Source organism: Argiope bruennichi, chromosome 10, assembly GCF_947563725.1.
Source record: "Argiope bruennichi chromosome 10, qqArgBrue1.1, whole genome shotgun sequence".
NCBI lineage: Eukaryota > Metazoa > Arthropoda > Arachnida > Araneae > Araneidae > Argiope > Argiope bruennichi.
The window spans coordinates 6,598,732-6,626,308 of record NC_079160.1 but is presented as its reverse complement, the minus strand read 5'-3'; the positions used below and the strand labels follow the sequence as shown (position 1 = coordinate 6,626,308).

The window sequence follows — 27,577 nt, the reverse complement described above, 5'->3', positions numbered from 1 at the left end:
AGTGATTGAAGGAAAACGTTACCATTTCGATGAATCAAAATTTTTAAATTTCTTTCTAAGTCATCATCTACTATCTAGAAATAACTGCACGAGAAGTTTCGTAATTCTCTGTACAAAAGAATGTCTTGTAAAATGGTTTGAACGATTTTTGGATCTGGCCATCTACATACATCATGCCAGCCTAAGAGTAATATCATGTGAAATAACTATTTAATTTATGTTAAAGCAGCTTGCGCAGACGAAGAATCTTCAACATTTGGTTGGATTGTGATGACTCTTAATTTTTTTACAGTTCCGGTACAGCTGGTATATTTGGATGCAGTCTTCAAATTTATTAATCTTCAAGTTGTTGCTAGTGGCAGCATTATTTTATGGCAGGGGTAGGCAGACCTTTTCAGGGTACGGGCTACTTCTAATTTTTTCAAGCTGTTGCGGTCCACCCAGTGGTGTAGGTCTACAATATTTATTACAACTTAATAATAAACATGGAATATGTACTTCTCTACACAACAACAAACATAATAATTGTCACAAATATAATAATATCAAATGATGAACTTAATATCAAAACATTCAAATACATTAAAAATAAATCATTTTCATCTGAAGTTAGCTCGCTTAGTTATAATTAGTAGAAAACTTCGGCTGCATACTGTCCGTTAATATTTCGATATATAATAACTAAATGTTAATCTTGCACTGGATTCTAAGTGGTCGTCTGAGATACGGGAAAGATATGTTGTCTTGAAAACGCAGATTCATATAGGAAAGTAGAACCAAAGGATGATGTTAAATGATATGCAACTTTTCTAAAATTAGGATACCTCTATCAGATTCTAAAAGTTATTCTTAGGTTCTGAACAACGTGCTTTTAAAATCATATCCTTTCAAATGAGAAAAACTTCGTTTTCTTCAAGAGATAAACAGAGTATAATGTTCCATACATATGTTTCTTTTAGTATGCGCGTCTTAGGTCATAATAAAGGCGATCACTCCAAAAAGACTTGGCGGTCCACTGGTCGATCGCGGCCAACTTAATGCCCACCCCTGTTTCATGCATTCATCACAATAAGGAGAAGTTTGGTCAGTAGAATTTGAATTTTCATTCTGTGTTTTTGAAGCGATCCCCCAGGTATCATTTGAGTATAAGAGAAATTTTTTGCTCATATAACATGGCTTAATGATAGCGTGGAATGTCTGCTAATAAAGGGAATGATCAAATGGACGTTGTTCCAAAAACAATCAGCACTCAAAGCAACATGTTCGTTGAAGTCGATCTTGCTCAGAAAAAAAATCCGAAGTATTTTACTTTTTTCTACCATGATATATCATCTCCGAAGAAGATTAATACATGTGTGTTTTGTTAAATGTTTTTTCCAGTAAAGTGTGGCATGCGTTTTTTCTGCGTTGATGACAACACGCCACTGAGTGCACCACTCATCGATTTTTTTGTGGATGTCCTGGCAACATAGTTGATGGTATTGTCCTGAGAAAGGATAGCCATATCATCCAAGAACAAACATTTCGAAATGATATCACTTCAGGAAAAACAAAGAATAACGATATTACAGGGCTATAGAATATGAAGAAAATGCATACGGTATTTGAGATTCCTTTAAGCAACAATTATTAACGAATTTTCCCTTTTTTTTATAGTTTTCTCGAGTATTGGAGAGAAATTGCATCAGTCAGGAAATATGGATTTTAAAACTTTTAATTCTTTAGATTTTAATAGAAAAATCAGCAATTTAAATGAGGAAAGATCATTAGAATAGAAAGAGGTAGACAAATTTCCATCGCTTCCTCGCAATAAAGAAAATCTTTTTTTTATTAACATTAGCACAAAAATTAGCGTTTTATATTTGTTCAAACAATAAATCATGACCAGAGTGGGAGTTCTAGTTCACAATATCATTTCCATCATGCAGTGCTTTTTGTACTTTTTAGTATTGTGACCGTTTATGGAATTTCGAAGATTCCCTTATATCTGATGAAGACCAAAGTCTACAAAACTGGTAACAAAATAGGATACCATAATCCGTTTATCTAAACAGATGAATTTTTTTTTTGTTATAATGTTCATAAGCCTTCGAATAGACAAACCAAAAGACAATCTCTGTGTTAACAAAATAGCTTCGCATTCTGTAATGCTTGACTTGTTTGTAAATAACATATTATCATTCGTTTATCTTGTTACGTTCATATTTTTGTTTGGCGTATTACGGATAGAGAGCTAGCTTTGATAGTAGAATTATTCTATTTTTTCAGCGAAGAAAGATAGTGTAACGCTTCTCCTTTCTAATCACATGGTAATTGGCATTTCGGGCAGATGTAACGTCACCCGTTTTTCTACACATAGTTGCCTACGGACCGCCAGACATGGAACCCTTTTACTAGTACAGTCATTGTGTTTGGTCATTTGTTGTATCCAGGTGAAGGGCCACAGATGTGTGTTTCATCGTTTCAAATAGATCCATCATGTCTTCAAGGGAAAAGAATGTCAGAACATTTATATGATAATTTTTTTCCCTTATGAAGAGATTCCTCAAATCTTCAGGAAACGACGAATCACCAGCGACCGTTGTCTTTAATATGTCGAACTCAGGTGGACTTCAGCCGATGTCAGCTGTGAATTGATTGTAATTAACATGCGTTCAGGAGGCATCAGCTACAGAGATGTATCCTTAATAGACGTTCCCACGATCGACAGGAGACTATTGAGGAAGCATTGCTGAGCAGCTATTGGGTGATAGGGAACTTAAGTTTAGCAATGAGAAAATAGGAGGCAGAGATCTGACGAAAATAAAATGAAGTATTTTTGTTTTGTCAGGGTCAGAGAGGAGAGCAGTGAGAGGATTAAAATTGGAATTCAAAGAGACGTCGGTGTTCGGTGAAGTTGTTCGGATTTTTTGAGAAGCTCCGTGTGATTCGGTTTTTTGTATTAGGATCCACCCGATAAAGATCGGTGGATTTCTGGATTGGTCCCTGGAGGAACCGTTTGGAGCTAACAGCCTATCAGCATATTTTTTTGGCGTCTTATTCTCCGATTTTATCGAAGAACTGTTTCATGATTAAACTTTCAACTGTTATGCGATTTTTGTGAATAATATTAACCTAGATAAGAACAAGTTGTGTTTGCGTACATTTATAAGACTGTAAATAAAAGAATTGTTTTTTTTACGCTACTCTCCTATTGGATCGGTCTGAATCAAGATACTACAAGAGTCATGAGACTTTGCCATTCACTAAAATTTAAAACGCAAATGCCACAACGTCATTAGCTCGTGTGTTTGAGTTACGGTGAGTTAAATATTTTTCAGTCGGAATTATCAAATATCGAGAAAACTGAGAATCGAGGAGTCATCAGAATACCGATATCAAGCGTTTTTGACGATTAAAATACATTCTTTTTTTAGGAATAAAAAAACAGATTCGGGGATACTGAGCTACCGATATGAAAGAAACAAAAAATTGAATTTCTAACAATCAAGTAAAAAAACTGATATAAAAATTTCTTCAAAATATACACACAAATTTTTGTATCAGATTATTGCTGAATACATTTTTCACTAATAATCATAATCCATGAGGCTGAATAATTTCCGCCAACAGACATTTTTGAAGAATGCTTTTAATGCAATCTGCTTTCATATTTGATTGCATTAAACCTTTTTCTGAATGTGACAAAAATAATTAATGTAATAATAAATAAAAATAGAATTATTTCCTACTTTTTTAATCTTTATAATTTGCTTATATAAATACTTTGAAATCTTGAAATTAATATCTTATTCAATTCTCTTGCGTATGGAGACATGAGTGCAAATATAATTACAAAATTTGAACGAACAAAGAAAAGGTTTGAACTTTTAACGTTGAAAATAAATAACAGAACGGAACACACCAGCACTCAATAAACTAATACCTCCATTTCAAATGAGGCGATTATATCTGATAACACCATTAAACACATTCTTTTTCTCGAATCCCATTTCCGTTCAAACATCTTATTTCAGTCTAAATTGTTGCGGCAAATGCAATTTGAAATGATTAGCTTTCATCTCTACTTGAGAATCAGTTTTCTCGCTCTTTCCCAGGAAGAGGAGAGAAACTTTTCCTGAAAAGGTGATTGGAGGGGAATTAAATTCGGATCTCAGTCGAATTCTCTCGATAAACTCATAAAATAGTCGATTGGATAGAAAGAAAGTAACAAAATAATGTCAAACAGAAGTTTCTGTTCCTTTGAATGTTTGATGAATGGGATCATTTCGATTGCTTTGGTGAACTGCTTTTTTTCCCCACAAAAACTTCATTCGTGTCTTTTAATAACAAAAAATGAAAATGTTTCCTGCTTGTGTCTAAACCTCTACGCTTCTATGTATGTGCCAAGTGAACACAAGATGTTTTTCGGACTCAGGTAGGTGGTGATTCGTTAAAATATCGTGTTCGATTCTTTGGGCCATAGAAATGTTTCTTTATTCGAGGAAGTAGAAAAATGGAAAATAATTGAAATAAGAAATTATAATTTTTGATATTCTAAAAAGAGCTTTTATAAAATCTGCTTTAAAAAAAATGTGGCAGATAGCGAGTAAAATGGCCGAAAGGATTTTCTCACATGTTTACATGAGAGAAAAGGAAAGGCGCGTTTTGTCTTTCGGTGTATTGCAGAAAATTGAATGTGGTATGAATTGAATTGAGTATGCAGAACTTAGCGCATACTAGTGATGGTGACCACTATCGTCACGATGGGATGAACATCACAAACAACATGTTTGAGTGATCGCTTTCGAGTACTTGCAAATATAAAAATTTACAGACGGTTTTGTAATCTCATTGACATGCACGGATGGAATGAAGAACTTTAAAATAAATTGCGTCATGACTTAAATGGAATTTTGGAATTTTTCATATTCAATTGATAATTCAAATTGAGTCATTACCTAAATACTGCAAATGTACTGCATATTCATATTGCGATTTCATTTAGCAAAAACCACCCTTCAATTTACAGATTAAAATTCTACCAGAAGAGCGTTTTTTTCCTGCAACTCTGAAAGAAACACAAACCTGCATCTTATTTCTGGGTAGATAAATGGGTAGAGTTTCGAAGAATAGCGTTTTCTCTGCCACCTGCACATAAACCGAATGGCTCTCTTTTCCGGAATGGAACCCGATTTAGGGAGGTATAAATCTCGCGGTCGCATTCTTCCGAACTCACATTTTGTTTGTGCGAGTCCATAAACAGGGACGAAAAGATTACCCAAAGAGATAACCCTTTCTTGGACACTGGCGCCCTTATATTAATATTTCTTGCTTCCACTGAGAGAGAAATAAACCATTCCAAATGGAGAATGGTGTATACAGGCTTCGATACAAGTTCTTTTAAGAGTTGATAATTTTTCAATTTGGCGAACTAGGAAAGCCTCAATTTGTTCTAATATTTGTAAAACATTTTTTTAAAAAAATATTTTGATCGCTGTCAAAGTAACGAATTTATAATAATAAGAAACGAGTTTATACTAAATTTATATCATATTTAGGATAGAAAAATGTATATTTTATGCCACCTAGGATATCTGCTTATCCTAGGATGCCTATAGGATATATAGCCATTAGAAAAGAACTTGAAATTTTAATTGTATACTGTATTTTTAAATTCTTTAAAGCCTTATTCCATAAATAATTACGTACAAATCTTGAATAATTGTTTTATATAAAAATGGGCTACTCCAAAACATCAAAAGTTACTTCAATAAACAAAGCAAATTGTCAATAATGTAAAAATTTAATTTGATTATTCGATTTCCCTATAGGTGAACAACTTTACCGCAGACACAATTAAAGGCAAGGGTGTGGATTGAAAGTGAACTCCGAAATGAAGCTGTTACTATTATTTTTATTATTTTCTAACTTTCCATACAGATTGCTGAATTGTAAGATTTGACGCACCTTAATTGATCAAAGTCATGAAGTAAATACATTCATCGATAGCAGTTGAGGAAACGACCTCCCGCATATATTGAAAGCTGTAATTACAGGTTGTTTCCGTTCTGGTTTCCTGATAAAAATCCTGGGAAAGAACACCCTATAATTACTTTTCCAGCACTACAGCATTGTAAAAACTCTCTCCACAGCATTGTAAAAGTCTAGTTCTCAACAACTCACAATGTAATATCAATCTATCTCCGACATTTTGTGCCACTAAGGAATTCTCCTGCTGAAATCGGTGGGTAAATACACAGGACCTAAAGAAATGTTAAAGTCTAATTCAGATAGTATTCAAAGTGAACAAATATTAACTTTTCCATGTTTGAACTTAATTATTATAAAAGAAACATAATCTTACAACGCTACCGTTTCAACGCATCTTTTCTATTAGATGAATAGTGATAATCATCAACAGTAAGGTTTACTTTAGTACAAAAAGATACTTGTTTCCCCTCTTTTATTTAGCTAATACGGGTGCTGAAAATTCTTTACTCTAAAACTGTTTGTTTTCATTTTTTATTCGAATTTTATAATTGATATTTCACTCACTCTTTGATGTACCAGTCTTCTGCAGTTTATATATATGTATATATATATGTTATCAATGACAATACAGTTTTTTCGTATTTTCTGAACTTTATTATAACTAATCTTTTTTTTATGAAATTAAGTTCTTATTATACAGATGAAAGCCACCTAACAGTGAAATTGAATAAAATGCTTTATAGAAGATTGAATATGTTCATCAATCCTGAATATGTATAATAATAAATTAAAAAATAAGATAATAAAATTAAAGAAAAAATTCTATATTTTAGTGATCTAATGGTTTCTCAAAAAATTATATTTGTTAAATTTATTTAGTCTTTTAACCCTAAAATCGATAAAAAAAAAAGAAAAAAGATATCAGCCATCTATCTCAAAGCGGTTTTGAGTTCTGTTTGCTACAGACAGAGCCCGAAACGTATTTTTCACTCATAAAGGGCTAAACCGTGAAATGGGGTTTCGTCAAAATCTCCATCTCAAATTTTTTGATGATTACAATATTTATCTATTTTTCATACATGAAAAATACAAAATACAATATTTATCTATTTTTCATACATGAAAAATACAAAATACAGAGCTGTAAAAAGTTTTAATTTCTATCAATCAAAAAAACGAGTTCTTCAAAAGGTTGCACGGCCGCGGTGACCTGGTGGTAAGGTCTCGGCTTGTGAGCCGCAGAGTTTCAGGTTCGAGACCAGATTCCACCGAAGAATCGTCGTGTAAGGGGGTCTGTTGCACGTTAAATTCGTCATGCCAAACGTCCTCCCACTGGTGTGGTGTGGAGAGGGGGATGCCAGCTCAGGTGTCGTCCTCGTCATCTGACCGCGATTCAAAATGACGAGGTCCGTCCAAAAATAGCCCTAGTGTTGTTTCATAACGGGACGTTAATATAACTAAACTATATTATATATATATATATATAAAAGGTTGCACTCCAATCTCTGCACCGTTGTAACGCTGGGACACGTCGCACTTGAATGTTGAAGGGAGAAAAACCTCTCCGAATCCGAAATGCTGAGACTTCCAGAACTCGATGAAAGGTTCAGAATAACGTATTCTATTCTATTCCATATTCTACTCTTATACGAAAACGAATACACCTCAAGAACAAACGAAGAGAAATGCCTTTTGAAACTAATATTGCAAGATATCACCACGCTTTCTTTCCCACATTTCTCCGTTTTCCGTATATTTAAGACTACTCTTTTGACACTTGTTTTGTAAAAAATAACCGAGAATTAAGCTCCTCATATTTTATTTATTTCACACTTTCTAGTCTGAAAGAGAGAAGAGGAAAAGAAAAAAAAATCAGTTCCCGCGCAACTAAAACTATTTATTTGGGCTACAATTTCACATATTTATTCAAACTGCGTAGAAGTCAATATTTACAGAGATGCCATCACGTCCAGCATTTGATTCGAAACCAAAAATCATTTTGTTTTCATGTCGAAGCCTGAGCGAAGGGTTATGGTCATTCAAGGGTTATGGCGGTCTGGTCATTCAAATTTTTCTTTGTGCCTTCGAGTTTAGTTTAGTTATATTAACGTTCCATTTTAAAATAACACTAGGTTTATTTTGGTCAGTTATTTTGGACCTCGTAATTTTAAACCGCGATCATATAACGAGGAGGACACCTGAGCTGGCCCACCCTCTCCAAACTGCACACCACACCAGGACATTTGGTCTCGAAGGGTTTAACTTGCATCCTACCGGCTTACAGAAGGCTCTTTGGTGGAATCGGTCTCGAACCTGAACCCCTCCCCCGGTTCCGAAGCCACTTTGACCCACCCAGTCCAGATCACCGTGATCCATGTGTAAAATCGGGCGGATCGAAGTAGTCAGTCTGTGGAATCTAAGACCTGCGGAGTTTCGTTCTTTTAATTCCCTGTTTAAATATCTTAATATTAAAAACTCATTTTATGTAATTCTATTCAATAAGTAAATCCATCGCATTGAGCAAAACGTTTCTTGAGGGTGGGGCGAAATTTGAGTCGTGTTACAGGTAGTCATCAATTATTGGAAAGTTCACGTGCGGATTTAACTTAACTATTAATTAATATTTCTAAAATCTGAATGCAACAAATCGAAACTTTCTAAATTAGACTCTGCGAGTATTTTTTACCCCAAAAAATTTTATTACTCCTTTAAAGGTCGGAGGTTTGGAACTACAGAATAATGTAAAAAGTTTTTTTCAGGAGATTGACAAGTTGTTCTAACAAAGGATTCTCAAGAGCTGTTATAACAATAGGAAAACACTCAGAAGTAGGTGTGTAATTAAAGAAGGGGGGTATTCTATAGAAGATAAGTCTGATTAAGAAATTATCTCAGGAATTATTGATTTACTTTAATTATTCGATTACATTCGGAATATTTATATATTCAACCTCTGATATTTTTAAGTTGGATTACTTTTACTTTAAAGTTGCACTCCAAAGGAATTATATGGTTATCTGAATTTTTGCAACAACAAACAGAGACATATTTGAGAATATTGTAAGTGAGTTCAGTAATATTCATTACAAAGCTTTCATTAGGAGAATTGAAAGTAATTGGAGAATTGGTGAACAGTTTTTTTTAAGGTGACAATACATTTTCTTTCGATTAATATTCATTGTAATATATTGATCCTGACCGATCAAATAAGAGAGTAGTGTAAACAAGCAATTCTTTTATTCACAGCCTTATAAATGTGCACAAAAACAACTTGTTCCCATCTAGGTTAATATTATTTATAAAATTCACACAACAGTTGAAAGTTTAATCATGAAATAGTTTGTCGATGAAATTGGAGAATAGACACCAAAAGATGCTAACGGATTGTTAGCTCAAACGGCTACTCCAAGGGCAGCTCCAGAAATTCACCGATCTTTATCGGGTGGATCCTAACACAGAAACCCAAATCACACGGAGCTTGTCTCTCTGCTCTCCTCTCTTCTTCCCCCCACACAAACAAACAAACAAACAAAATCCACATTTTATTTCCCTAGGATCTCCGCCTCTGACTTTCTCAGTGGTGAATTTGAGTTCCTTATTATTCAATAACTGTTTCGCAATGCAATCTCAATGGTCTCCAGTCGATTGTGGGAATGTCTGTCAATGATCCATCTTTGTAGCTGACCCTACCCGCACCCATGTTAATTATAATCAATTCAGAGCTAACACCGGCTAAGGTCCCCTTGACTTTGACACTTAACGACAACGGTTGTTGGGGATTGATCGTTTCTTGAATATCTGAGGACTCCCTCCGTAATAGAAAAAAAAAGTTTGACATCTGAATGTTTTGTCGTTCTGAAACATGACGGATATCTTGGAAATGACCAAACACACATCTGTGACACTTTCTCTGGATACAACAAATGACCAGACACAATGACTAATAGTGAAGAGGATCCCCAACTGGCGGTCAGTAGGCACTTAACTATGTGTGGGGAAGCGGGTGACATTTGCTTCAAGCTAGAATGCCATTTTAGCTTGTGAGGAAAAGCGGGGAAGCGTTGCGCCATTTTAGAGTGAAATTTTTCTGATGTTACCTTTGTTAAAAATCAATTGAATTTTCAAATGTAGGAATACAATTTTTCTTTAAGTGATACATACGATTTTCAACGATGTAGTTGAACAAATTCAAGGAGAATAAAAAATAGTAATAATCTATACTTATAATAAAGCTCAATGTGTGTGTGTGTGTGTGTGTGTGTGTGTTGGCGCTCTACAGGCCAGGTCATTTGACATACAGCTATCAAATTTGGTACATGTATACCTTAGAGGTCGGGAATGTGCACCTGGGGTTCCTTTTTTTGAATTTTTAATTAGAATTTTAATTATCAATTAAAAACTAACTTTCCCGCCAAAAAAATCTTCCATTTTCCCCACCGCCAACTTTCCCGCCAAAAAAATCTTTCATTTTTCCCACCGCCAAATGAGCAAGGCTTCAGTTGTTTGTTTTTTCTCCCAACAGTAATGAGGCTACGGTTAAAATTTTTCGGCCGATTATTTCAAACGATTCTGTTTATTTTCTTAATGTTTTATGCATTTAAAATTAAACATTGTTTAATTAATCCATGTTTCAGATTCATTCTGAAGTACTTTTGAATTAAAATAACACAGAATAAAGGAAATTAAAAATGTCTAATCTGCATAGCGTTACTCTAACTGGCGTAGAAAAATTCACGCATTTGCGTTACCGTAATAACTGGCGAAGAAAATTCACGCATGCGCATTGTGTTCTGATTGTTGTCATGACAAGCATTATCAACGGATGATTTAAATTATTTTTAGGTTAGTTGCATGCTTTTGTAAGTAAATTGTATTTATGTTAGTTATATACTTTTTTGTATATGCTTATAGTTTTAAGTACATCGTTTTTTAAGTAGCTTTTTTAAACCTGTTTCCGACCGATTATTTTAAACGATTCATTTTATTTTCTTAGTGTTTGATGCATTTAAAATGAAACATTGTTAATGAATCAATCTGTTCAGGATGAATCTGAGAAAATTTTGTTGACAAATTTTTGAGATATTACATAAATTAAGAAAGATATTCTTTAGTGCCCATAAAGTTTAAACGCTCAGTGACTCTGTTATCAGTAATCATATTATTAAAAAAAAATGCTTTGCTTCAGTAAAAAATATTATTATATTAATTGCAGATTAATCATTTACAATTTAATTTAAAGCATAAATTCTACGAGAGGTAACAGAAAATTAGAGAGATACAAATCACGTTATGACTGAAGGCCTTTATAATATTATGAGTGAATTATATGACTATCAAAATTTGAAGTTTTAAAATATTTTGATGAAGAATCTATTAAAGTTGGAATTACATAAAATATTAAATATTAAACACAGGTTCAACCTATTTAGTTATTAAAATTTAAACGAACATTAAGATTGGCGAACAGGCTGGTCGCCAAAGGCGGCTAGTCAACTATAAATTGTAAAACGTTATTTCAGCCTTTGTTAGGCGCGACTTCACATAATCTTTTAGATCATGTTATCGTTTTTAAAATGTCTAGAATGTTTCATTTTTTCTTTAAATATACGCTGAAGTATATGCTTAATGTTGAACATATGAATATCCTTGATTACACAACGATATACAAAGCACTCTTTATATTTCTTGAAAATAGTTCTTATCTCAAAGACGGCACATGATGACCGTCATAAGAGTCGAGTCAGTTTTAGACAATCATTTACGATTTTTGGGAGGAACACAGACGCGCAAGTATAAATCCATTTTTAATTAAACAATTACAGCAGTAAGCAAGTTAAAAGATGTAAATGAACAATAATAATAAAAAAATCCTTGAAACTATGAATCGGCAACACTAGAGACCGGAATGTTGTTATTTCTAAGCTTTGGAGTTGGATGACGTTAATTTTCGAAATTTCTCGTTAAATTTCGAAAATACACGAAGGGAACTGAAAACATTGCAAACTCATTTTAAAGAGGAATGCAAAGTATGCTCGAATGATTTGCGAGATCGCGAAGGTGGAGGAGGGCTAATACGCCTTGGTATTTTATTCAAGATTTTTACAGTGAAATTGTCTCAATTTTCTCCCAAATTAAAGTTTTAAAATCGTGTACTGAAGTTTAGAATTTACAAAGAAAATTGATACAATTTCATAAGAGAATCACGGAGATCGATTTAATTTTTAGGAAAACAAAATTCCGAAGACATGAACTATGGAATTTGAACGAAACAGTTCAATTAAGAAACAATTCAGTTTCATGTCTTCTAGTAATCGGATGAAGTTTGAGATTTTATGAGGCATTCCACAGATGCAGCTTTGATTAGGAAACCAGTAGAATGAGAAATATTAAACAAATATCCCTTAAGTAATAAATGTGTTATGTCTTCGCTCCAAATCATTTTCAAAATGCAGCAAATTAAGAGACGCACGAGAAGTTGAAAATATGGCAGTCATAATTCTTGTTGAAAAATTTGAAAGTTTTCTTAAAAAATAGGGCGCATTTTCGGATGAAAGCTTTCTGCTGTTTGGCATTCGTCCAAAATATTCGCCATGATTCTTGTAACCAATATTTTTTGATTGTTTTCAACACTACGGCAAGAGAAACAATTTATATCCTGTTCGCGATACTTTCAAAATAGGAAAACCCTCCACTGTTTTTTAGGGCTTTTTACCCTTCTGAGGGGAGAAAAAAGTGGAATAAATAAACTTGCGAGAATGTTTTCTCAGCGATTTTTTTTATGCTTTCAAAATATAATGTATTTTTTTTCTTAATAGAGTGATCTGTTTGAATTTGACAGAGGTATACTTAAATGAAATGTTGCCCAGAAAATATACAATCACGGCGCTTCACTTAAATATAAAAATTAAAACTCGAGCATTCCCTCCTCCCTCAACTTCAAAGATTTCATGCTAAAGTGGATTAAGATTGAATTTGCAATGATATACATATCATTTCTACTAATAATAAAGGCGAATATTCTTTTCTCTACAGGCCAGACCCTTTGAGCTACAGCTATCAAATTTGGGACGCATATACCTTGAAGGGTAAGAATGTACCACTAAGAGCATTTTTTTGAAAATTTCAATTATTGAAAAATTAAATTGAACTTTGACGTATTTTGTCGGTAACTTCCAAAAATATTATTCCACAAAGACCCATTTTAAACCGTTTTAAAAGTAAAAACAAATATTTTTTTAACGATACCAATTTATTAATTATTGTACAAAATTTCCCTGGATGTTGGTATTCTTTTTTTGTGTGCTATGTTTCAAAAATAGCTTACCTAATTCAAGCCTTTTTTGTTATTTCCTCAAATATTTAATCGTGTTGTTTCCTTACACTGTTAAAAGGTAAAGAGGAAGGATTCGGTTCAATATCTATGCAGTTTACAGAACGAACAGAAAAGTGACCACACAATGGAGAGAACTTATAAAAGAACCACTCATTTTCGCTTTTATTAAAGCTATGATATCTTTTGTCAATTAGAAAGAGCCATGTACATACAAGGAACAGTACATATGTCAGACACGCTGCTCTGATGTCTGGAAATCTGATGGAATCCCGGACTTGAATATAACCAACATTCCGGCTTATCAGCTGGTCGCCAAAGGCATTAAAATAACTTCCCGGACTTGAAGTTATTTCAATAAAATTAAATATAACCAACATTCTGGCTTATCAGCTGGTCGCCAAAGGCAATAAGTGATAAAGAATTATCTGAGTGTGCATTGGCAGGCAGACAGACCATTACAAGACAGACCATTTGACCTAAAAGTTAGCAATTTTGGTTTAGATATACTTTAAGTTTAGTTATATTAATAACCCTTTTTTTTAAGCAACACTAGGGCAATTTTGGAATGAAATGGCCTTGTAATTTTGAATCGCGGTCAGTTGACGAGTACGACATCTAAGCTGGCTCCCCCTCTTCAAGCTTCCACGCCATACCAACGGAAACACATTTGGCCCCAACGGAGTTAGCGGGTTCCAGCCTCGCTTACACTACGTTCTTCGGTGGAATCGGGCCTCGAACATGAAAGACCCCGTCCCGAAGCTGATACTTTACCACCAGCCCCCTCCCCTCCCAGATATATTTTGAAGGAAGGGACTGTGCAACGCAAAGCATTTTTTTTTTTTTTTTTGAAATTTTAAGTAATTTAAAATTGAAATGTTGGTGTTATTTCAAAATAACTCCAGAAAGAATTTCAGAATAAATAATAAAATAAAATACTAATTATAGGATAAAATATTAATCGGAAAATTTTAGCAACCCCTGATTCCGGCTAATCAACTAGTTGCCAGAGGCTGCTAGTTAAGAACAACAAAGTGAGATCGCAGTATCGTGAAATTTAGAAGATAGATTATCCAGGTAGTTGAAAAGCATTATAGTGTCACTGAATTTGTCTATAAAGATGGCTCACACGCGCAATGTACAGAGCATGCATAAGGCAATTGAAAATATGTAACAATTTGATGCTCAAAAATATTTTCTTGGAGGAATAATAAACATTAAGTTATGTTTAAAGGATTTTACCTCGATATAATGAATGCTTATATCGAAATTAGTTAAGATTTTAAATAAGAATATTTCAGCAAATTTTGAAGACAGAAGTATGAAACTTTACATGAGCGTATAAGAATGTGCAATTTACTAATTAACACATTTTCAATATGAGGGTACAGTAAAAATTTAATTTTTTAAAAACTTTTTATTATCAATCTGTTTAGAAAAAAATTGTTTTCATATAATTGTCTACCTTATTTAATGACACGTTGTAATCGGAAATATTCGTCTAACTGCAATAGTTAAGGAAATAAACAACTGTTTCATTTTTATGAACACCTTGTCCATGTCATTAACTCATTCAGATAATTGGGGGGGGGCAAAGAAGTGTGGCCATAAACTACAGCTTTAGTAGCTTATACATAAATCATGATCAACTGTTCGCATGCATTCGGACAACTGGTCCGGATTATCTTAGAAGAATTTCGTCAACAACTAAACAGATTTTGGTGTAAAAAAATCACCACAAAATATCATCCTTTTTTATCCTTTTCTGATTCATCAAAAGTTTGAAGTCGAATTTTTGAACAAACTTTAATTTCAAAGTTTCGCTAAGTTTGGAATGCTTTTTAAAATTAATATAAATTCCATTAAAAAAATAAGACAGACTTCTTTTTAAAACTTATATGAACTGAGCAATTGTTCATTTGTTCTATTTCATTCTTCCAGTTTTCTACGTTTCATCCGCCACATTCCTTTTTCCCCCTTCTCTATTTAATCCGATTTTACCGAAAGATGGCGCCACAGAAGACTTCAACCCTCCACCGATGGGCTGGGATCAGAGAGGGCTGGTTTTGAACGGATTTAGAAACATCGATAAAGGATCCCAAGATAAATGATACGAAATCAGTGAAGTTACATACAATCCCCGTGACCAACTCCGCTTGATTAAAAGCGCTCCATTTTTAAGAGAGCATTCGGCATTACAAATGGAGGTGGTTTCTTTGGATCTGCTTTTTTTTTTCGGGGAAAAGGAGATAATTAATTACAGAAGAGAACAGTATTACACAGTAAAGGCGTGTTCGCTGGATAAATTTATTAATAGTGTTCGACAATTTGGAAACAGACAACTATTTTAAAGTCAGAGAACAAATTTAAATGTTTGTTTTTAATTCTAAAAATGAAAGAAAGAAAAATGTAAAGATGCGCGTACATTTTCTTTGAGACATTGTTCATCTCTTATTTAAATTAAATCGATTTTCAATATTCTGATTGCTTAGATAATAATAATTTCATCATAAATAAATAACTTGGAAATAATATGCTTTTAGTAGAGCAGAATTGCCTTATTTGGAGCCTCTCCTGTAAAAAGTAATCTCGATTCCAGTATATATTGTTACCCTAGAACCGGAAATTTATGCTGTTATGATGTAAATGTGATTTATAAAATCATTTTTTAAGGGGAATTCCATTCAAAGAACAACTGCCCATGTTTACAATTATCAATCAAATATTTTAACATGAGACATAGTCCTTAAAGTAAGTAACAAAAATATGTTAACTCATCCTTAGAGGGGAAATTTATTTAGTTACAATTTATTATTACAATTTCATTAAAATAGCTTAAAAATCAGGGTTAAGTAATTTTTTTTATGAATGCAATTTTAAAATTGCCCCTATTGAATCATAAACAGTTGCCTGAAACGGACTCGTCAAAGCGAGAGGACAAAGGCTTGCCAACGGGAATGGGCAAGAGAAATCCAACAGAGGATAGTCACATTTCTCTCATTTGACTTCAAAATAACTCATAATAATTAGTTTTTACATTTAATTAAGGGGAATTAAGTATTTTTAGCTTCTTTTTTTTAATTCAGATACTGACCCTTTCTTTCAATGCTAAAAGTTTACAAACATATTTGTAAAAATTTGTTCTCGCTTTTTTTTTTCACTGACCATCAAAAGTTTATCCTATAAGTCTATTTTTTTTATGAGACTTGATATTTACTTGCACTAAGATCTAATTTTGGAAAAAATATAATTATAATTCATTCTAGATTGTAGTATAGAGATAGAAACACAGATTGCACCAGAATAATGTGTCATGTTGATTGGGCAAGCGCATCTTCTTATCACGGCAGCTATATAAAATGAATGTAGCAATTATATTCAAAAAGTTTTATAAAAGAATTGTTTTTAGAAATCCAGCATGATAAATAAAAAAAAATATTCCATGTCTCCTCCAAAAATCGATTATTTTAGTGTAGTCCTCTATCTAAAATATTTTTTATTGGAATTGCAACGACGAGCAGGAATTCAGATATATTTCGAAATCGAGGCCAATAAGAGCGTGGGTGCAATAAAAATTTATTAAAGTTCGCTCACGAACAATATAGAATGCATAAAAGATGCAACGATGGAGTTGTTCCTTAAGAACGTTGGAGAAAATATTTTGTAAATATATCTACAAACTTACTATTTTATGTAAGATATGAAGAATGTGCATGTGAAAAATAGACTACTTAAATGGTACCTGATGAACTTCCCATTTATTTATTTTTCAGTGTATATTGGGACTTAAAAAACAATGCATTTTATTAAAACACAATTAGATCTAGAATTTGAACCCCCCTATCTTCAATTTTAGGTGCATATTCTTGTGGTTAAGTACTTGTTTCCCTCTAAGCTATTGCAAATTCGTATTCCTCCCAAAAATTGAATTTCATCCTCTCAGTTGCATTCATTGGCATTTTTTAACCCCTTCGTGTACGATGACGAGTCTGAACCGCGCATCGAATTACTAAGTTTTTAATCTGCAATTAAGTGAAAGTACTAAGTAATTCAAAATGCAAAAATCACTTGAAAATTCATCACTGACTCAAATGCCTTTATTTAATTTTGGGAATTAAAATAACAACTGTCCCTAAATAATAATGTGCCATCGAATTAGGAAGTTAAATAAATTCTTATGTCACGGGATTAATGTATTATATATGAATACTCTATGAATAACTGTTTTAATCATCATTTTATCAAGCCATCTTTATCTGAATTCTATTAAAAATTTAGAAGCACCTGAAATTATATAGATTTTACTGCAAAGAGTAATTGCAAAGAAAAAATTAAATATACGTTTCTAGATTACATAGTTATAATACTGAATGCGGAATCTGTAGAATTTAGATAGTAATTTATTTAACAAATTTAGTGCATGCTCGGATAAGATTTATAAGTGTAGCTAAAAAGCTACCATAACACATATATTTATTTTTTGCCCTCATTTACAGTCGGTAATATTTCTTTAGCACAATATTTGCAGTTTGTAAACTTGATCACAAAAAACAAATATTTTACTGTTAAATACACTTCATTTACTGTAATACAATTTACTTATTAAAGTGAGTTAAAATGAATTCACATTATTTGGCAACAGCAAAGTAACTCACCTTAGCATGCATATTGCACAAGAGTGTCACGAGAGGAAAGAGTGTTTACATTTATTTCAACATTTGCTTGATTTTAGTCAAAAAATTCTCTCAATGAAGTAAATAAAATTGCACAATAAATAAATTGCCAATTCATTACCGAGGAAGCAAGAATTAGATGAATAAAAAGACGATCCATTTTAAATCCTTTTTTCAGATTAATTCATTGAATTAGGGAAAACAGGGATTAGGAAAACCTATTAATGTAAAATATAAAAGTCTGTTTCCCTATAAGAATTCCTTTGCGAATAATCGAAATACTTGATGAAAATAATTTTTTTCTTATAACATATGATAACATCTTAGCCGAAAGACATGGATTAGTCGTCAAAAATGCGATGTCTTACTCATTTGACACTTTGTCGGTTATTCTGCCGAAAGTAATGCACATTATAATCCAAAATGAACGACATTTGAATAAGATGTCTGAAAATTCGCGGACTTCCATCGCATTCAGTTCATAATCGGCCTTCTAGAAATGATCGGCAAAATGAGATACCTTATTCACATTGTCAGATATATTGCAAAAAGTCAGGCATCTTAGAAGCTTGATGAACGACATCTCAATCAAAAGCCCGAAAATCTTCAGATTTAGCTTCTACATCTGTCGAATTGCGTTCACAGTCAGCAGATCCAAAATTCTCCGCAAAATGCGGCATCTTATTCACCTGCCATCCTATCGATTATTTTGCCAAATATAGTTACATCGCTTTAACTATTACTTAGATATTTCGACGGTTTAAAACATATTAAATTTAAGATGGTTTTTAACTTATCATACTCGAGAGTGTGCAACTTTTTCACAACTATTCTGAAGTGGTGAAAAGTTTTGTCGACGAAACTCTCTATCTCTCGCCAACGGTGGGCAAGCGGTTGCCGACAGGAGAGCAATTCCCCCCCCCCTGTCCCCGCTTGCCTTTCTGCTCTCGAACTAGAAGAATAATTGGAAAGCAGTTATAATAATCAATAGGTTTCCTATATAGAACGTGGATCTAGTAAATAATAAAAAAAAAAAAAATGGAAGTACATAAAGCCATAAAATATTATTTTTCACAAAAGACAAAAACTTACTACGTAGTTTTATATCATATGTAGAAAACAAAGGAAAAAGAAAAGAAAATTGCTTAAAATGCCACGCCTTAAATGATACATTAAGTGATGATGAATAAGAAACTAGTTTTCATGCAATTTGTTAAAATAAACGGGTGATCATGAAATAAGTTAATGTTTTTGATTTGATTCATCTATATTGTTTTCATGTAGCTAAATAACAAAGCCTTGCAGTCGGAGTGAAACGATTTCTTCATCAGGTAGTATAGAAGATGATAGAAAGAATGGCAGCCTCAAAACATTATTATGTTAATCAAAGCGAAAGCGAAAATATTGATGTGAAGTAAAATCGGAATTGAAAATATTGATTTAAAGTTATTGCCTAAATGAAATTTCATAACCCAAATATTTGCAACATAATTATGTAATACAGATTTCTTTTGAAGCGAAAAAAAAAACGGAAAATAAGGAGAATGTGGGTAGTATGAATCATATATTGTTTCTAGGCGACTCATATATGATAGAAATTCGGCAGAAATTTTCCGATGGGGGGGGGGATTGGGAGAGCAGAGAGACATCTCTGATGAAAGAGAAACAATATTTTTCAAATCTATGAAGAAAATAATGCACAATAATTCATTTCACATTGAAATTAAATTAATAATTAAACAGCTAATTTAATTGGAATAAATAATCATTCGCAATAAATAACTATTTGCGCTCTATCGGAATAATAAAATGCGTACAATCAAACGACAGTTGATAGAAATAAAGAATCAACTAGTCGCATCTATCGACTAGTTGCTCGGCCGCTAACACTAAATTTAAAATAATTGCCAAAATGAAAGTACCCCACGTATGACGACTGGAACTGATTTCGTCAATTACTATTCTTTATTGATGACTTCTAGATACATCCTCAATGGTTCAGCAATTTGAGGGAGAAATCTCAAAGACACACATTAGCTGTATTCTGTGAGGAACAGAACAGGATTTTCCAGTCATAGCTGTCAAATAAAATATTAAATGCACCGATTTCATCACTTTTTACATCATATGAAATGTCATCACTCCTACATAGATTTTTTTTTCACAAATTCTTTTATTTCCAGTTTTAGAAGAATTTAACAATACTCAACGACAGGCTAACTATGAAGAAAAAAACTACACGGTCGCTTCACTAATGGATGACGTATTCATATTTCTATGCATCTTAGGGTAACTCACAGAAAACAGGCATTTTTTTAAACTTTGGGTACGCCGAATCCTTGTTGTAACTTCTTTCTCTCAAAGAGAGAGAGAGACAAAAAGAGACAAATGAATTAAATATTTTTTTTAACATTATACTTGAATGCATACTCTATGCATTATTCATTACAGTGAAATATTTATTTAAATAGAAATCTAATACATTAAAAAACTGTGAGCGGTTGAAAATTATGTAGTTTTTTAATTTATTATTTCTACCATTCTCTTATATATATATATATGCTATTTTGAAGTAAAGGATATAAGAAATGTCTCAATAATTAAAATAAATAAATAATTAAACAACCAAATTTTTATTCGATTAATCATAGAAGTTAAACTATATACGTTGCATAATTTGATATAATTTTAATAAATAATGTACAAATAACTTTAAATTATACATTACTACATACATACAACATTTTAAAATTTCTTTTTCTTTTCTAATAGGCAGTTCCAAGACATTTTTTGAAACTTGTATGGCATGTATATAAAGTATGTTGCATTTATATTATATCAAACAACTACAAAAGTCATATCCTATTTATATTTTTCATTAATAACTGTTCACGATTTAATGGACCCATTCTCTCTCTAATATGTCAATTAAAATCTAAAGTTTCTTGTATTTTACATTGAAGTTTGTATTAAATCATATAAAACCAATCAAAATTAAAATTCAACATATACAATACAAATTCAACATATTTAATTTGAATAATTATAATACAATTTAATTACAATAAATATTAATCAGAAATATAATTCTAAATTATAAATAAAATGAATTTTTTTCTTTCCTCTGTTCTAATGCGCACATGCACGAAAGATTTTGAAATTAATTTATATTAAATATATTCATTCCGTTTATTTTATGCATTTTTAAATATCCTTTCTAATACCATTTTCATGATTTTCCAGACCCACTTTCGATCCAATGACATCGACGTTATATCCAGTTATTATTCTAAATAGTTGATACGACTGAAAAATATAAATTTAATTAAATCAGTTTACTATAAGTTATTGAACGAGCAAATTTAAAAATAAAAGTATACATTATGAAATAAAAGTTGGATTTCGGAGTTAATATCTAAAGATAGCACCTCTTTTTTTACTTCATTTTAATACTGACGAAAGAAAGCTATTGAATATTTTGATGGATGAGTTTGAATTTCATCCTGACATTAAAAGCTATGTTGCAGATTGTATATCAAATGAAATTAACTAAGAAACTGAACGGAAATCAAGCTGATATCATTCAAGAGAAAATTTTAATTTTTAAGGTAATGCAAAATAAAAATTGAAAAATAATTTCAGAAGACAAGAACTTTAATTTCCACAGAAAAATCATCTGTTTATAGTTAAACAAAAGGTTAAAAGTTTTTACATTCATTTAAGTTTAATCATTTTCGCTTCGATTCAAATTTTAAGGCAGCTGACAGAAAATTAGGGAGCCAGAATGGAGTGTGATTTCTATATTTAAAAATTTCTGTTAAAGAAGCTATTAAGAGAATAAGTTATGTTAAATATTTAGTTGAAGATATTAGCGAGCCTTCATCTCGGCGTAGTAGTTGGTCGCCAAACACGAATAAAAAATAATGAATATAGTACAAGTGAATTAAAATAAAAAATAATAATTTGCAATACAAGTTTAATGGTAAATCAGAGCATGAGTTTTAAAAGCAGTTTTCATTAAATCCCTCCTACATAATTTCTTCTGCAGCTAATCGATCCTGAACACCAGGATTTCCATCAATTATTCATTCAATCTACTTAGAGGCCATTTTTTTCACCTATTACAGTGTCTGTTGCATTTTGCCGTCTTCCCTTACACGCGCCAATGGTAAATGAATATCATTTCATACAAGAAAAAGATAATGAAGTAAAGAACAGGATTCACAGGATGATAATAACTTAAACTAGTTTTTATGTTCTCACCTCTGATATCTCGCTATACTAATAAAGCATTTGATAACATTCTTCACATATTGAATAGAATTTTGAATTTGTTTGGTTTTCTTTTAGTTGAACAATTGGATCCAAGATTTGAACTCATTCATTGACTTTTTTTTTCTGATTACTTTCTCGTATGCTAAGTATACAAGTTAAAGTGTTAAAAAGAAAGTATTGTAATAGCAAAAAAATTTGAACTCCAGTTTTCTACAAATCTTTACGTTTTAGCCCTCCCTGACTCCAAAACACACATTTTCGGTATTCTGTTTGTTTATCCGTCTGCCTGTTTGCGGTAAGAAAGAGAACTCAAAAACGCTTCTAGCTATATGGATAAAATTTGATACATGGTCTTTACACCCAATGTATCGACTTTTATAAAATTTTGAGCAATCTCTAGTTACAGGAATTATGCTAATTGGTTTTCGAATGGAAATGAATTCGATGACTACAAAACGAAGGAATCGAGATGAATAAAATTCATCGCACAGATTTAACATTTATTCTGTTAGATGCCTAGCAAATATTAAGCCAAATTCAACAATGGGTTGAACTCTACGGTCATTTCAGACGCGATCACTCAAAAACGTCACGATTTAAATATACCACATTTTATTGTTGATATTGTAATTGTAATTCTGTATCACAATTTGGTTTCAAAGGGCAGGTGCGAGCCTAAAACATAAATTCACCTTTATTAGAGCATACGAGCTAAAGTTTTAGGAGAAGATCCGTTGGTTTTTTTTTAGGTTATCACTTTCTCAAATAGGTCAACAGTTCATTAATTTGTTTAAAAATATGCTACAGATCTACAATTCTGGATTTTATGCTTAAATTCATGCACTCATCTCCCTTTATTTTCAGAGTATTCGCAGACGGACTGACTGGACTTCTCATTGATGGAATTTTGTGTCAACATTCGGTAGATTTGCTGCATTGGAAATCTCATCCTTCTAGCTCAGTGCATTGCGTTTACATCATTCTGAAGAGGATTTTTCGGAATGATTTCTCATGCGAAGGTCTGAAATATCTCAAAGCTGTATTTTTGACTGTTGAAACGGTAGCGCACGTCACTGTCGTGCGAATGAAGATTATAAATACAATCTTCATTCAAAAGAAAGTAACGAGCTCTCATTTTGTGGTCGAAATATTCAAGCATATTCAGTAATAGTAGTGTTATACAAGAGAACGCCTTATATGAGATTGGAGTACAAAAGAAATGTTAACCTTTGGCGTGAATCAGGTATTTTATTGGACCTATCCTGTGATATTTGGCGATTAACCGCTGGCATGCGGTTTACAGTATCCACAAATCGATTGCCTGTTTTAGGCGTTTTTTCCCCAACTGACTTATGAAAGTCTTATAAAGAATTACAATTGCATTAAAAAAAAAAAACAGACCTATATTTAAGTTACTGCTTTTATGAGCATGCGCATTTACACGTTTCTTAAAATACAGATCAACAGACTGTCAACCCCTTGTAGTATACGCTTCAAAATGTGATAGGTGTCACCAATATATATATTAAATCTGTATATTGAATTTGATCCATCTTATTCTTTTCGTTTTGAAGTGATCCTGTTACCTTATATTCGAATAGACAGGTAGAATGGATTTTTTCAGAATGGATTTTTTGCACAACATTTGATGCATATCTGCAAATTTAGTTTTGAGGACAGCATAAAAGTTCTTATCCATCTAGATCAAAACGTTTCCGAGTTACTTTGTAACAGACAACATGTCTGTTACAGAGATATAATACTAAAAAAGAGCAGATATAATACTAGATACATGTTTTTCGAACTCAGGGCGATCTAAAGTGTGGAGATTTGACAAAATCTCGAGTTCGAATATTTTAACGATTCCGATACTTTCTCTTTATTTATGTGCGAAAGTAAAAAGTGTGGAAAAAACATATAAAAAATAAAGAGTATGAAGCACAAAATCTGAAACTGCCACTTAGCTTGAAATCTATCAAAATGAGCGAATTAAACTAAAAAAAGAAACATTTTTCTGCAGTTTGCAACTCATCTATCCGGAAACAAAAAGATAAATACTGTGTGTACCGAAGAGGGATTTCTTCTTCGCCCTATCTCTTTTGCAGTGAATTGGATGTGCGGACCCTTCCATTAATCATTGTTCCGATATTTACTTCCCTCATTTTTTTTTTCCAGCCTTCCTGTCATTTCCAGATAATGCGAGTTCGTTACACTTTGCAGATGGTGTCTCCGGAGTGAATACTTCTAGGAAAATAGCGATCTCTATTCTTTCCCCGTTAACGTAAAAATCATGAGCGAGTTTCAATTTAATATAAATACTTTTTTTCAGATATTTATAGAAAGGATAGAATAATGAAAGCTACAAAAATGGATAAAATAATAAAGTTCTCAAAAACAGTTTTATTTGTTTACCATAGGATGGCTAATAAATACTGTCGCCAAATCTGAATCATTTTTATTTTATAGATATAAAAGGAAAAATAATTAATATACCTATATATTAAACACAGTAAATGAATGTTTACTTTTAAAATTTTTATTCGAATCGATCGCTATCATTATCGATAAATAATGATGAACTCGAATGCTATTGTCCGATTGAGGTAAGATTAATCAGTTGCAGAAATTATCTTTAATATATATGCAACACGAGAGATTTTTAAACACACTAGTTTCCGAGTTGTAGTATTTGCATTAGCTTCTAAAATCTGCCAGATGTAATAGTCAGAAAAATTTAAATCCAGCGAATATCTTGCTTGGTAATTAACCTGGAATCAAGTCTATGTTGGTTTCGATAGGTGCAGCTGTTTCTGAATCTTGCTGAAATATCAATTCTTTTTTTTCTCATACAATCTGCCAGCATGCAGCAATAAAGTGGTTTTGTTTGAAATATTACGCATTCATTGTTACCTGCTTTATTAATGAATTTCCGAGTCAAATTCATATAGTAGTCTGAACCTTAAAGGAATTTTCTAGCTAAAAACGTTTGACGGATCGTAGTTTTTCGGATATATATACCGACAGCCAAATTATTATGACAATCTCTGCAGCACAATATTAGACCAAGTTTTGCCCTTAATACTGCTTGAATACTTCTTGACATGGACTCTGTGATATTGATCAGCGGTATGAGGAATCTGAGACCATATCCGATGAACTGAACTTTCCAATTCCTTAAGATTTAATGGTACTGCATCCAGCTGACTGATGGCCCGTACAATCTCATCCAATAAATTCTTAATGAAATTAAGATTTGGAGATTCTGAAAGCCAACTAAACTTCTATTATGTTCTTCGAACCATCTGCGAGTTATGCCAGCTTTGTGACTAGGAACATTTTCCTAATAGAAGTATCCATTTTTGCAAGGGACATCATTATCGTAGCAGGGTGCACTTGATCTGCGATAACACTTAAATGTCCTTGAGAATTCAGAAGTTGCTCCACAGTAATAAAAAAAAAATCCATAAATGGCAAGAAAATACCCAAACCATAATATTGCCTCCAGCAGTTTGAAATGCTGTGGCAATGAAATTGGGATCCATGCTTTCGTATTGTTTTCTTCATATCCGCACTCTACCATGGTGGAATTGAGAATAGGATTCATCGGACTATATGACCCTTTTTTAGTCATATATTGCCTAATCCTACTGCACCGTTGCGAACTGGGGATGGAACTACTTTGAACACTTGTTCTAAGTAGACAGTAGAGGCTTTCGAACATGTCGTCGGTTTCTATAGACTGTAAGGAGTTATGTGCAAAAACTAATTCTTTCAGAGACTTTGAGAAGACAATTGCTCCTTGACTCCGCAATTTGATGTACTGTAGCTATTCTGTGTACTTGATAATTCTGGCAAGTCTTCAATAAATTAAATGCATTACGAATGATTACGCAAATTAAGTTGTCTGTTGTAATTACTATTTCACCAAAATATTCAGCACAAAATGATAAATTCATGATAGCCATATGGACAAGCCACGTGAAATTATCATTGCATACAACTTATTCATTCACATATTATATAAATAGGGGGATTAAATATAGGGAAAATGAAATACTTCGAATTTTAAGAGACTTTAATTGTAAGATTCAGAGTGCGACTTCAGCAGCAACGGCTGAGAGATCCTGTTGTGACACAGGGAAAACAATAATAGTTCAAATTCACAAAATCGCGTTTATATCTGAAATATAGCTTATTTCTATGAAAAAAAATTATATATGAAGCACCCATTTTTTATATAAAAAGAACCAAGTCAAATTGAATTTGCAAAAAATTAAACACCTTTACTCGTATATTAAACAGAAGAAAATGTATGATTTGAATTAGTTTCCATTTTGAATCTTTTTAGTGACTTATTCTCCTTACTTGATCGGTCTGGATCAAGATATGACACCATCGAGCTTGGCAATTTCACACATAACTGATCCCATCCGCTCCCCTTCGAAGAGAAGCGATCAGATGACAACAAACAAACCCCGATTGACGCCGGACGAGATTGTTGGAATGTTTTTTGTCCTCCGAGGGATGATAACTGCGTTGACCCGGAAATCATTATCCGATGGAAGAAGGTGTCTTCCCTTCTCTAACATTTCTTTTATTCTGGCTGTCAGACGCCCCAGGGAGATCCACTGAGCTTAATGAGATGGTAGGCGCTATTTCATTCTTGCTGGGGAGAATTTCTTTCGTTACTTACCCGATTCCCCCTAGGTCCCCTTAGACACGTTTTAAGACTTAACCGATGGATGATACTTTTGCCTTCACTCAGACTACTGAAGAGGATTCGTCTTCATATGGGATTGAATAGCGCTGTCTGGATATTGACTCAAACTGGGCCAACTTTAAAATTATTACATGACCCTTGCACATGGAATGATGGACATTTCTTATCTGTGGAAATAGCTAAACTTTGAAAAGAAAAGCAAGCCTTTTCAGTTTGTGGAAATGTATTCTATATCCAATTCCATAATGAAGGGAAAGGAATTACATATGTTAGAAGATTTTTGAACAAATATATACTAGATCTAACATCAAATCTGGACTAAAGAAAGAAAACAAATGTAAAATTATCCTAGATAATACTATCAACACAAAAAAAGGAACAAAAGAAAATACAAACAAAGCAATGGCCAGATTTAAAACATTGACTTCATTGTGTGGTAACACGACAAACAGAACTCATTTGCAAAGTTTTCCGAAAAATGTGCATAAGAGTTCTAGTGAGGGGAAGAAAGTCCGAGATAAAGTCTAAAATAACACTCCTTCGAAGAAGAAACAGAGAAGTAGAAACTCACGTGGTTGCTAGTGAGAGAGTCGAGTTTTTTTTTTTTTT

The 27,577-nt window shown here is 32.6% G+C and overlaps 1 protein-coding gene across 1 annotated transcript in view; it reads right to left on the bottom strand.

Annotated features, from left to right (window-relative positions):
- LOC129989095 (uncharacterized) overlaps window positions 1-27,577 on the bottom strand; it is a 442,343-nt gene that overhangs the window by 176,277 nt on the left and 238,489 nt on the right. The window lies entirely within an intron of this gene.